The sequence below is a fragment of the Protopterus annectens genome, chromosome 17.part0 (assembly GCF_019279795.1).
Source record: "Protopterus annectens isolate FY-2018-M chromosome 17.part0, PAN1.0, whole genome shotgun sequence".
Classification (NCBI taxonomy): domain Eukaryota; kingdom Metazoa; phylum Chordata; order Ceratodontiformes; family Protopteridae; genus Protopterus; species Protopterus annectens.
Window position 1 is genome coordinate 16,538,460 of NC_056751.1, and position 13,418 is coordinate 16,551,877.

Below are 13,418 nucleotides of genomic sequence, written 5' to 3' on the forward strand. Positions count from 1 at the left end.
GGGGCAAGCCCCCCTGCACCCCACATGTATGTAGCTGCACTCCCCACACCCCACACACTTAAATATACCAACTCCGAGATCGCACAGACACACAAGGGAAACTCGCATCCGCACATTTTACAGTCCCTCACACACACACATCACAGTCCCAACACACACTGACACACACACTAAAGCCTCTAAACAACACACCTACACATACATTACTTACCTGAACTTCTACCCATCCATTCACACACTGCACCACCAGAAACGCTACTTCAATATCTCCGAACATTTTGGTATTTAGGGGTTTTGGCTACATAGTCTTGAGATTTTGGAATTCAGTACTCCAAAATTTCGAGATTATGTAGTGATCCCGCATATATATATATATATATATATATATATATATATATATATATATATATATATACACACACACACACACACACACACACATATACATAAATAAAACACACACATATATATATATATATATATATATATATATATATATATATATATACACACACACACACATATATATATATATATATATATATATACATACACATATATGTATTTATATATAGATATATAGATATATATATATATATGTCTATAGATATATATATATATATAGATATATATAGATATATATATAGATATATATATATATATATATATATACATATATATATATATATATATATATATATAAATATATATATATATATATATATACACACATATATATATATATATATTTTTTTTTTTTGTGATCCCACCTTCCCTGACACATTTGTCATGTGTAATTCTCCAGTCCAGCACCACTGTATTCAAACCAAGATGATGTCTCAGTTAGCCAGTAATAAGGCATTCTATTCAGTTACACCTGTCCTCCATTATAACATTGATGTGATATGACCGCACTTGGGCACATGTTAATTTTCACTTGCATACTAGCAGCAGTCAAATGGGTCCACATGGTGGAAATACCTGCAGTGAGAGAGTATCCTATCCTTGCAGGAGGCAGCAGTCAAAGAACATTCTCATCTATTTTTTTGTTTAACAAGAAACATCTTTATTAAAATTACCATGTAAGACAATCTTACATTTATATAAATGAAAACAAACCATATTGACAAAATTTCAGTTGCAAACATTATACATTACAAACCACTGTTGACACAATTGTAGTTACAAACATTATACATCACAATCTATCCAGTCACTGTCAAACAAACATTACATAACTCATTCAAATCCTGTCTTCTTTTAAACCTCTTTCCTCCACTGCATGTACTATTCCCACAATTCCCATTTTTTCCCTATGTAATTCTCCCTTACCCTTTTCTAAAGATCCCAATTCTAGTTGTTTTACCTCTGTTAATATATTTGCTACTTCTAGTAATGTTGGTTCAGACTTTGATTTCCATTTTCTAGTAATTGCTTTTTTGGCAGCCACCATAATTAGACTCCGCAAAGCCTTACTATGTCTAGGCAATTCCGACTCTGTATCACAGCTCAAAAAATAATTTCCTTAGTTACACAAATTTGCTCAACCAGCATCTCAGACAGAGCAGTCTGCACGGAATCTTTAAAGTTTGCCAACTCATTGCACTCCCAGAAAACATGTTCCCAGTTACCTCTTTCTTCCCCATCACACCTCCAACATCTGCTGTCTACTCAAGGAAAAATTCTTTGGACTCTACCTTGGGGTATATAAAAATACCTATGTAACATTTGCAAGCAAAGATCCTAAATCTTTCAGACTTTGTTGCATATTTGGGACATAAACATACATCTCCCCATTGTTTTTTTGTGAATTGCTTACCTAATCTCTCTTCCCAATCCTTTCTAACCTCCTCTGGCTAATTCTTATAGTTATGCAAAATTTTATATGCTCTACTAATTATTACTTTCTTAACAGTAGCTTCTGTTCAAGATTCTACTAAAAACTTTACCAGTGTTGGTCCTTCATTTAGGATCCCCCCTATTTCTGTCTCTTTGCCTATACTCGGATATCAATCCTCGATAGGGAAGGCAATCTCTAATAAATTCTTGGCATCTTCCCATTCCATTACCTTTCCCTCTCCAGTTATCTGCTCCCAATACCATGACTCCTTTTTGCCAGTTTTCTCCAGTAAGTGCCAGCCCCCTCTTGCCTATTGTCTGTACCACTAATTGCAGAATCTTTTCTTCATTGCCATGTTGACTTAGCTCTTGGAATACTTTCTGCTACTTTATGAATATAATAGCCTGTATGATTATTGTTATTCTCCTTAAAGGTCTGCATCCAAAAATCCAGTCTCTCTGTTTCTTAAGCTTCCCGTTTCATAATCACCCCTTTTTATTTTGAATTATAGTTTTCTGCTTGTGCTATGCATAGGACTGTTAACTGTGTTGATCTGATATACCTCTTCAGATCGGGTAATCCCAATCCGCCTTGTTCTACTGGAAGAATCACATTATTCCAGTTGACTCTTGCCATCTTCCCCTCAGATAAAATCCTTCAGCTCTTTATTAATTACTGTAAACAACTTCTCTTGATACAAATATGCCTAACCTGTGTATAAGGCTAAAGGGACTAAAAGCATTTTTAACCACTTGTATCTTACTATTGATATCCAGAGCTTCCGTTTTCTCAGTTTTTGTATGATCTTTTCTTTACTCTCTTCCCATGTATCCTTAGCTGCCATATCACAATCATTTTAAATCCATACTCCTAAATAATTCATTTAATCATGTCCCCATAAATAAGGATATTGCTCAACCAATTTGTGTGTGGGTACATAACTTACTGCTATTATCTTTGTTTTAGCTTCATTAATTTTCTATCCCCAAAAAGATCTGAAACTGTCTCAAAATGTTCCACAACACTGTAATGTCTAATGTCCCTTTCCGGTTTTGTCAGGTATAAAATAATATCCTCAAATAGAGCCAGCTTTTCTTGACTACCACAGCAATTATATCCTTGAATTTCAGTCACTTATTTTCTTTGCCAATGGTTCAAAATACAATGCAAATAAAGGGAGAGAAGGCCATCCCTGCCCGGTTCCTCTGCTCAACCAGAAATCGTCAGAGAGGACCCCACCACTTTAATTTTCACCTCCAATCCATTATATATCCTCCTAATCAACCTTATAATTTTATCAGGGAATGCAACTGCTTCCACTGCCCTGCTCATAAAGTCCCAGCTTACTCTGTCAAATCCTCTCTGCATCAAGACCTACAAACAACAGTGGTATTTTCTTACATTCTGCTTCCCTCAGGATCATCAATGTTCTGTTAATGCAGTCAAATGTTTGCCTCCCCTCCACAAAACCACACAGCTCCACATCTATCACTTTTGGCATCACTTTCACCATTCTTTTAGCCATATAGACAAACACTTTATAATCATGGTTTAGTACTGAAATGGGCCTGTATGAAGCTGGATATTTATCCTCTAGGTAATACAGCTACCACCACTTCCTTCCAGGATGTTGGTACTTCTACCTCTTAAAATGCTGTTAAACAACACCTTCCAGATCTTTCAGTTTTTCCTCTCCTCCTATCCTGTTACTGAGACTAGTCTACTTCTGACCTTGGCATATTTAATTCCTCCATAAGCATTTCCATTTATACATTTTCTTGATTTCCATATTTCTCTAATTTATACAGAATTTCATAGAATTTCTAAAATATTTGTAATACTTTTACAGGATCCCTTATTATCTTCCTTGCTACAGGCTCCCCGAGTTTGGTGACAGCCCTTTCTACTTTCTGTTGCCTAAGCCATTGTGCTAAAACTTTTTGTGTTCTAGAGTTATCAAAAAGTTTCTTAACAGCAATCTTTCTAACCTCATGCATATTACTGAGATAATCACTTATTTTCTGTTTAACAGTTGCTCCTCTTCTTTTTCTGTGAGATTTCCCCCATTTTCCAATACTTTATCATTTGCCAGTCCTCTAAATAATTCTTGTTACTTCTTAACCATATCTCTCTTTCTTTTATTTCCACCCAATTTTTAAACTCCTCTTTTAATTTTATTCCACTCACTAACTATATTTACAGAAGAAATGTCTATCTTCTCAAATAGCTCCCGAATAATTTCCACTACCCATTCCTTACATTCCTCTCTTTTCAACAGATAGGTGGAAATTTCATTAACCTGTCTTTTTATTTAATTATTAGAGCATGACCTTAAATAGTTATTGGGTATGTATTAAGACCTTCAATTAAATGCACATATTCCTATGAAATGTAAATTCTTTCTAGCCTAGCCCAGTTTTTGTATATTGGGGAATAATATGTAAATTTACTCCAAACTCCTAGTACTGAATTCATATCTTCCATAACAAACATTTTCATAAATTCCACTCTTCCAATTTCCAGCCTACAGCCATCCTCTCCTCTCTCACAAATTCTAGAGAAACGCATTCATAGATAACTTCTTAAATATCTACTTCAGGAAAACCTCCTCACCCCCTCTCAACATGGATGCAGGCCCCATCACAGCACATCTATAGCTCTTTTATCCTTCACATGGACTACAGCAGAGGTTAGAGATAACAATACACTAGTATCATGCCTATTTCTTGATCTCTCCAAAGCTTTCGACACCGTCTGCCACCCCAAGCCCCCTAGGCCCCCTTCTCTAATATTTTTACTAACAATCTTCACTCTGCCTGTTGTACCTCTTCACTGATCTAGTATGTCGATGACTCCACTCTAATCGCCCTCTCCGACATGCCTACTGAACTCCCCTCCCTCACACAGTCTTCTTTTAACACCATCGAACACTGGTTAATCAATAACCAACTCATCCTTAACCCAAAGAAAACCAAGCTTCTTTTACTTCCAAAATCTACGTCTAACCTTAAATCCTCCTTCAGTCTCTCTTCCCTGGACAACACTATCATTCATGCCGACTCACACACCAAACTTCTTGGAATTACAATTGACGATCAACTGAAATTCGACCACCAAATCCAGCAATTCATCAAAAAAAATAAAAAATTCAAAAGCTCAGTTTGCTGTATAGAAATACAAAATTTTTATCCATCACCTCTAGGACCTCACTTGCTGAAGTCTACCTTCTCCCCTGCCTATATGCTTCTCCCATTTTTACCCACCTACAAGCTAATCTTCTAACCAAACTTGAACAAACTTATAACCAGATAGTTAGATTTGCCTCTAACTCCCCTTACAAATCCCATCACTACATTGCCCTTAAACAACTGCAGTGTGTTGAATTCCCTCAACTACTTCATTTTTCTCAACTACAGATGACACATTCCCTTCTGTACAAACCCACAGACTGTCTTCCGCTGTCCATCCACCTATCTCTCTATAAATATTCTCGGTCGTGCTGACCAAATGTTACTTCACACCTACAGGCCTAACAAAACCGTAGGTAGATTACTTTACAAATGTTCCTTCACTCAAACCTGGAACAAACTCCCAAATAATCTACGCACCATTATATCTCCAATTCACTTCAAATGAGAACTGAAAAACCATCTTGCAAACGCTCCTTTCTGCACCTGTCACCACCCTACCTAACACATACGTCCCAACTATTCGGATGATACATATTTCTTTTCTCTCTCTCTCACCCTACTGTAATAAAACTAATGCTGTAGTACCTTACCCAATTCCACTGAGCAACTCAATACTTTAAACCTAGTTTCTCCTTTTCCTTTCCTACTATAGTCCCCACCCCTCTTCTCTCTTATTATGACGGTCTTACTTTCACTCTTCTTACTCTCCTATACATTTCCCCCTTATTTTGTTTCTTACCCTTTTTTGCTATATATGCTGTGGTGGTGGTGCTGCGGTAGCATTGTCACCTCACAGTAAGACGTTGTCCTGTTTGATTGTCAGCTAGAGCGTCTTCTGTGTGGAGACATGCGTGAATGGGCGTACCTTCGTTGAACGTTGTGCGTCAGGGCTGGCAACTCGGCACGTAAAAATCTACTGCCAATCATTAGCGGACCGGAGTTCCGCTGTGGCAACCCCTAACTGGGAAAAGCTGAAAGACACAAACAAACCTTTTTTTGCTATATACCTTTATTTCTCCCTTTTCCTACTTGATCAAGGTATTTAATTAGTTTTGGGGGGCTTCTCTCTCTCAACTGCCCTTTACTTTGTATCTATTTTATCATTTGTTTCAATTTACATGGTTGCAAAAATGTATATATTTTTGTAATTCTTCTTACTATGTCTGTATTGCGAAATACTCAATTTCTGGCACAAATGTCTTTCTATTCTTCTAATGGAATTGTTACTTTGTTCTGTTATCTTTTTTTGTGTGGAGCTTTTCTCCTCAGGTCTCCACTGAAAATGGGCATTAGGCCCAGATGGACTAACCCAGTTAACAAAAGACAATAAATAAATTAAATAAATAAACAAACACATACAAACAAAATAAATAAATGCATTTCTTCAAAAATCTACCTTCGTTATATTTTCCCTTCTGAGCCCCTCATGCACATCTTCACTGTTGCAAATCAATTTTCAATCCCCATCTCTAAGTAATATTCCTTGCTGAAAAAGCTGATTTCTCCCAGAATTTTCTTAAGGTCCATTTTAGCAGTTTTCTGTGAACTATAAATAAATGAAAATTTCACCGGAACAATAAAGGCTATCCTTCTGGTATAAAAAATGTCCTTGCAATGTAAGGTACAAACTGGTAGGCAACTCGGAAGCTTTAAATACTTTAATCCACCAAATTCAGCACATACGAAGCAGAAACACGAACCAAAACTCTATATCATAAAACAGTTAAGTTAAGCGCTTTCGTCTCCTTCCAACGGAGACTTCATCAGAATAAATCTTTTAATTAACAATAATTTTTATATACTAGCATCAATCAATGATCACCCTATAGGCTGCTAGTAAGCCTTAAAGGTGTAGCGCTGCAATACCCTATGTAACTGTATTTAATAAAATGCATTTCTCATATGACATGTTGCTTGTTCCAGGTATGCACATGTACAAGCAAATACATAATGATACATAAAGCAACCGCTACCCCCCCCACCCCACAGGTCAATAAATATATGAATGTGCGTGACAGCGAAAGTCAGAAACATTACAAACATCAATAATTCAGATTATCTTGAACAGCTTGTCTAGATAGTTTGTATTGTAAAGTGCGACTACAGTGGCTCAAGGTTTCAGGCAAACTTAAATTCATATAAACTTCTACATACACCTGATAGGAACCAATATTTAAAAAACGTGTTTAAAGAATATGTGTTTAAAAACTGTTTTTTTAAAAAATATATGTATTTATAAAATACTAAAAAATACTTAAATACATCAAACAATAACAGCCACTCCTTCATCAGAAACATAAAAATCCTGACCAACATAAATAGGGGCTCATCCTGAACAGAATGAGGGGTAAAAACCGGTCAGCTCGTGTAATAAACAAACAGAACATACAGGCTTTTAAACTCCTATCCTAACAAAGCCAAAAACACCAACACGCACATTCATATATTTATTGACCTGTGGGGTGGGGGGGTAGCGGTTGCTTTTTTATGTATCATTATGTATTTGCTTGTACATGTGCATACCTGGAACAAGCAACATGTCATATGAGAAATGCATTTTATTAAATACAGTTACATAGGGTATTGCAGCGCTACACCTTTAAGGCTTACTAGCAGCCTATAGGGTGATCATTGATTGATGCTAGTATATAAAAATTATTGTTAATTAAAAGATTTATTCTGATGAAGTCTCCGTTGGAAGGAGACGAAAGCGCTTAACTTAACTGTTTTATGATATAGAGTTTTGGTTCGTGTTTCTGCTTCGTATGTGCTGAATTTGGTGGATTAAAGTATTTAAAGCTTCCGAGTTGCCTGCCAGTTTGTACCTTACATTGCAAGGACATTTTTTATACCAGAAGGATAGCCTTTATTGTTCCGGTGAAACTATAAATAAATGCCAGTAGCCCTACAAATCTACCATAATTATTTTTAAATTTTTCTATCACTAGTGGAGCTCCTCTTGCAATCAATACAAGTACTCCTCTCTTCATCTGGACCAGGTATTCTGCTAAATAACCATCCTGAAAACCTGTCTTTATCAAATTCACATGTTCAGTTCTTTCCAAGTGTGTCTCCTGTAGCATAGCTACATTTTAATATACTTCACTACTCTCTTTTTTTGTATTCATCTGTGAGACCACTGACATTTAAAGCCATTGCCATTACAAATTGCATCACTTTCTTGAAAAGTTATTATTCCCACCTTTTATGTACAACAGTTTTTTGTTAAATGGCTAGTTCCAGATTTTGTGTTACAAGGGAGCTGCACCATCCCCAGTGTGGCCATCCCCGGTGAAATCTAACCACAAATCAGTCTCGCCAGAATTAACTATAAGCCCCCCAGCAACAGCTAGACTAAAAAACTTCTCCAAGGCCAATTAGAACGTCATACGTGACATCATAAATAGTTTCACAGCCCCTTCCTCACTGATGGAACAGGCACCTATGCTGAGTTATACACCGATGCTTTATACAAGCACCTGTATAACTGTATTGACTCTGCCATCCCTGATGGAACCAAAGCAAGGCCTTCAAGGAAAAACAAATATGCCTTGTAGACAGCTGCCATTAACAGGAGAAAAACTGCTGTCTAAGAGTAAGAAGGAATGGTCTCAAAACTATAAACACTCCCTCCTCAACTTAAACAAGCAAATAAAACTCCTTGTGAAGTTCTCCAAAGCTAACTATGAATCCAAATTAGCTTCCATAACTAAGGATAACCACAAGGTGTTCTTCAGTTACATCCACGACCTCAAAGGTAAGGTCCAGATTTCTGCTGAACTCCTATTTAATGGTACTACATATAAAGAACCCATGGATATAGCAAACCTGCTGGCTAGCAGGTTCAGTGAAAACTTCACTCCCCTGTCTCTGCCACATATACCCCAAAGCATCCCTAATACCTGTTCCCTGTCTAGTATCTTCGAGGAGCAGGTCTTAAATGCCCTCGCCAAGGCCAAAAACACAGCTGCTATGGAACCAGACAGCTCGGGTTAATGGGTTAAAACAGGAATTAGCTTTACCATTGCGCATGCTTTTCAATCACAGCCTAAGCACTGGATTCATCCCAGCAGAATGGAAAACAGCTACCTTCATCCCTTTACACAAAGGGGCTACATCCAGAGACTCTGGAAACTATAAACCCATTAGCCTGGACAGTCTTATCTGCAAGGCCATGGAATGAATCATCATATACCTTATTAACAAAGATAAAGGAAATCTCCAAATGCTTGACCCCACCCAGTTTGGCTTTGTCAAGGGAAGACCATGCCTGTTAAACTTGATGGACTTCTTTGAGACAGTCAAAGCCCTATACAAGGGCAAATCTGTGCATATGGCCTACCTAGACTTAGTCAAGGCCTTTGACACAACCCCCCACTCAAGGAAAATTGATAAACTCACGTAATTGGGAATCAACCCATATATTGTCAGGTGAGTTGCAAACTGGCTCACTGATAGAACTCATACGGTCAAAATAGGACACTTCTCCTCCAGCACACACATAACCAGTGGTGTTCCACAGGGATCGGTTCTGGGACCCTTACTGTTTGGAATCTACTTCTCTGAAGTACAGGCTAAAACTAAATGACTGTGGCCGACAAAGTTTGCTGATGACTGCAAACTGGAAGCAATCACTGAAACCCCTAGCGATGTTAACATCCTGCAAGAAGGTCTTACACAGACTAATGACCTGTGCCAAAGTCATGGCCTTAAACTTTGTCGTTCAATCCTCAACACTTAGAAGACAAGCAGGCGGGGTAGTTCATTTAAGATGCTTTATTATATAGAAACACATCAGGATGGATAACAGCATCAATAAAAATAAACAAACTGATTAACAGACAGAGCTTACACACATGCATGCTTACATCTCAACAGCTAACTATAAAATGGCAGTTAGACTTGCACGTGCTTAGTACTTAATACACTCATACAGGAGGTTTCAACACGCATCGATCTACAAACTTAATGCAAAGAAAAATGCATTATCATCCCCTTCGGCGATGGTGATGTTCCCTCAAACTACCACATCATTAGCAATACCCTTAGCACATAGTCAGTTGTGAAAGATCTGGGCACACAGGTTGACAGCAACCTTAACTTTGATCACCATGTCTCCACTGTGGTAATAAGGGCATTTTATATTGCTCATCTCATAAAGGGCATCGCCTCAAACAACAGTTATAACCCCCTGTACTCTTCCCTCATCAAGCCAATAATAGAGTACAATGCTCCTTTTGGTATGTTCCTTTCCAAACACCTGCAGCAATTGGATAGACCACAAAGGTTCCTTATAAAGAAAATGCAGTGTCTTCAAGATCTGTCTTATATGGACAGACAGAAATCATTGTCACTTTACTATGTGTTGGACAGACTGCTCAGAGGTGACCTTCGCCTTGCATATAGAGGAATCTCTGACCCAGCTTTAATTGAAATGCTGCACATTTGCAAGTCAAATGGTGCATGAGTCACTTGCTCAAAGGAACTTAACTAGGTACTTGACATCAACAGAACTTGCTGGAGAGACAGATTTGTCTCACACAGGCTTCCTATTCATGTTAAACAAAGCCTTTCACTGGCCCTATTTAAGTGCAATTTGGATGATTGGATGGGTAACTGGAAATTCTTCCCGGGGGCTCCACCTGTGTCCCTCTTGGACAGGGACAATAGGTGCTGATTTTAGTGTCTGCTTTAACCAGACACCCTTGGGAACATGGGTTGAACTTGGCTAGGCTTGCAAAGGCCCTGGGGCAGTTAGCCTAATAACCTTCTATGATCCTATGCATATAATGTTTGGTAGGTTAATCTTGTATAAGGTTATTTCCTGTCATCTCCATTTCAGCCTATATCACATCTTACAAAATTTTGTTTTATTGAAAGCCCTCAGACAAAAATACAAACACTCCTCCAATACTCCCCTAAAACCTATTAACTTAACCCACAAAATATGTACATCTTCAAATAGACACTTTACTTTCCAAATAGGAACAAAGTTCCAAACGGACAGCCACACACACACAGACTTGAGACAGCATGAATAGACTTTCTTTCAGGTTAAGACGCATGGCACGGCATGTGCTTCTACTAAGTGCTGTCAGGCTTGGTCTTCTCTTTAGAGCTCTCTCAGCTGGGAAAACACCTGAATGTTTTCCGAAAACATTTTCTCCAATCTACAATCTATTTCTCTTTATCAGATTGTCTCCTAGAGACACGAGTACCAGACACAAAACTGGCAAGCATACATTTGTTTAATAGAAAAAAGCTTTAGAATATTCAATATTCTTTTTCATTTACTTGCTTTCTCTTAAAACCTGTTACTAGACTAAGCTAATGGCCTTAACACAGTTATTCCCTATGCAAGAATGAGAAAAAGCACATTTTCATTTATCATGCTCTTTTAACCAGATATTTCTTAGTCTTTTTTTTACAATGCAGTGCCTACATTTCTTAAAACTGAACAAGGAGAAAGAGAAGGGAGAATAAAAACAAAAAAAAAAAAACAGGAGCACCTGTTTACATTAGTATCCCTATTACACTTAAAAATAACTTAGAAAACTTTACTTTATTGCATGCAAAGAAAATCATACACTATTAAAATAGTACCATTAAGAAAAAAAGTTTTATTTGGTTAACTTTCTCCCTACTCTTCCTGTCTCCTGAGTATTTTTCCAAACATTAATGACATGAAGTAGGGCATATGCTTTAGAGTCCCCTACAAGTTTAACAAAGTCCATGAAAGTCCAATATTTCCAGATTTTCTTGCTTTATTCCTGTTCATTTCCATCTCCCAAATCCTGTTTCCTCTTCGTTTCTAACACACTCTTGATTCTTCTTGTCGACGCTCGTTTGTTTTTTTTTCCCTTCTCTCAAGCATTTTGCCATTGAAACACTGGAAACATTTTCACTTGCATGTGTGATCTTTACTACTAGAACAAGAAGCAGAATCTCCTTCTGTTTTATAACTCACATTTTGTTGGCCAAACTTTTGTATTTCTTCCTTGGAATATACTTCATCAAAATAATTGTGTCCCTCCAGAGAAAAATATTTTGAAGACAGAGGGGTACAGCAGTCTAAATATCATGTCTGCTTCTCTACATTCATTGAACAATGGAATAAATTTACTCCTCTTCTGCCTGGTGTACAATGAGTAGTCATTCTCCACAAACACTCTGCTATCTCCCACTTAGTACTTTTAGTCATTCTGACCCAGTTTTACCAGAATCAACTCCTTCTGCTGGTAGGATTGCATCTTTACTATTAAAGGTCTAGCTTGCTTTCTCAGGAGCATACACATGATGTGCCCTTTCAATTAACAATTCCTGTTGTGGAATACCAGTCCATTTGCTTATTTGTACTTTCATAAGTCTGTTTCTTGCAGCTTCTCTGGTACAGCAGGAAATCTCAGGTTTTCCCTCTAATTCCATTATACTTTGAAAAATCTGTTCTTGTGCAGTCTCATATTCAGCCAGCCTTTTCTTCATTTCGACTTCTGAGTTTTGCAGTCTTATCACCCTGTCTGAAAATCTGTTTAAAACTTCCTCCATTTTTTTCCATACTTTTATGTTTGAATTGATATAATCCATCAGTGTTTCATTTATTTTAATCAGGTTTGTGTGCCTTATACTTTTCTCTAGGTTACAGGAAGTCATGTCTGGAGCTTGCACTGATTTTTGCTGAACAGCTGCAGTACTTTTCCCAGTCAGTGTTTTTTGTCACCTTTTGTAGCAGTTTTCCTTCAGGTTCTTTGTATTTCTTTTTTTCGGGAACTCAGGCAATGCACTTGCTAGCCATTTACTGAAATTTACCCAGAAATCTAGGTCCACTGACTTTCTCTGCTAAGTTTCTGTTTTTCACAATGGGAGAGCTAGATTAAGTTGTTACTCAATGTGCAGCCATCTTGGAAGTAAGAATATCAACCACCATCTCGAATTTTAAAAGCAAAATACAATCTTCACTACATCAGCGGACCTTCCCATTCTAAAGGTTTGACCACTTATCTAGGTTAATGTTAAGCCAGAGTTCTAGTTCTCTCTATTTGTACTTCAGAGGACCTGAAGAGAAGATGTGAGCAAATGGAATGCATTGCCAAACTACACATATGATGAACCATAAATTAGGTAAGAGTAGAACAAAGTATTCTGTCACAGGATAGTAAGATAAGACGGGGCGGGTGATGGAAGAGGAGGTAACATTGGGGTAGGACAGTGTACCACATTTCTTAGTCTAACGAAAATCTGCAAATATTACGCTTGTTCAAGCAAAACTCATCCCATTAGACTTGTATATTGTGTTTGCTGGGGCATTGCTTACTTTCAGAATTTAACCCAATGGTCTAGAAGGAGATTAGAGACTGTAAAAGTGGTTTGGTTTATGATCTTGGTGGTAA

General features: G+C 37.4%; 1 protein-coding gene across 1 annotated transcript in view; it reads right to left on the reverse strand.

Moving 5' to 3' along the window:
• The window catches only part of HGSNAT (heparan-alpha-glucosaminide N-acetyltransferase), a gene marked incomplete in the record, with an annotated part of 974,112 nt that overhangs the window by 266,712 nt on the left and 693,982 nt on the right, over positions 1-13,418 (reverse strand).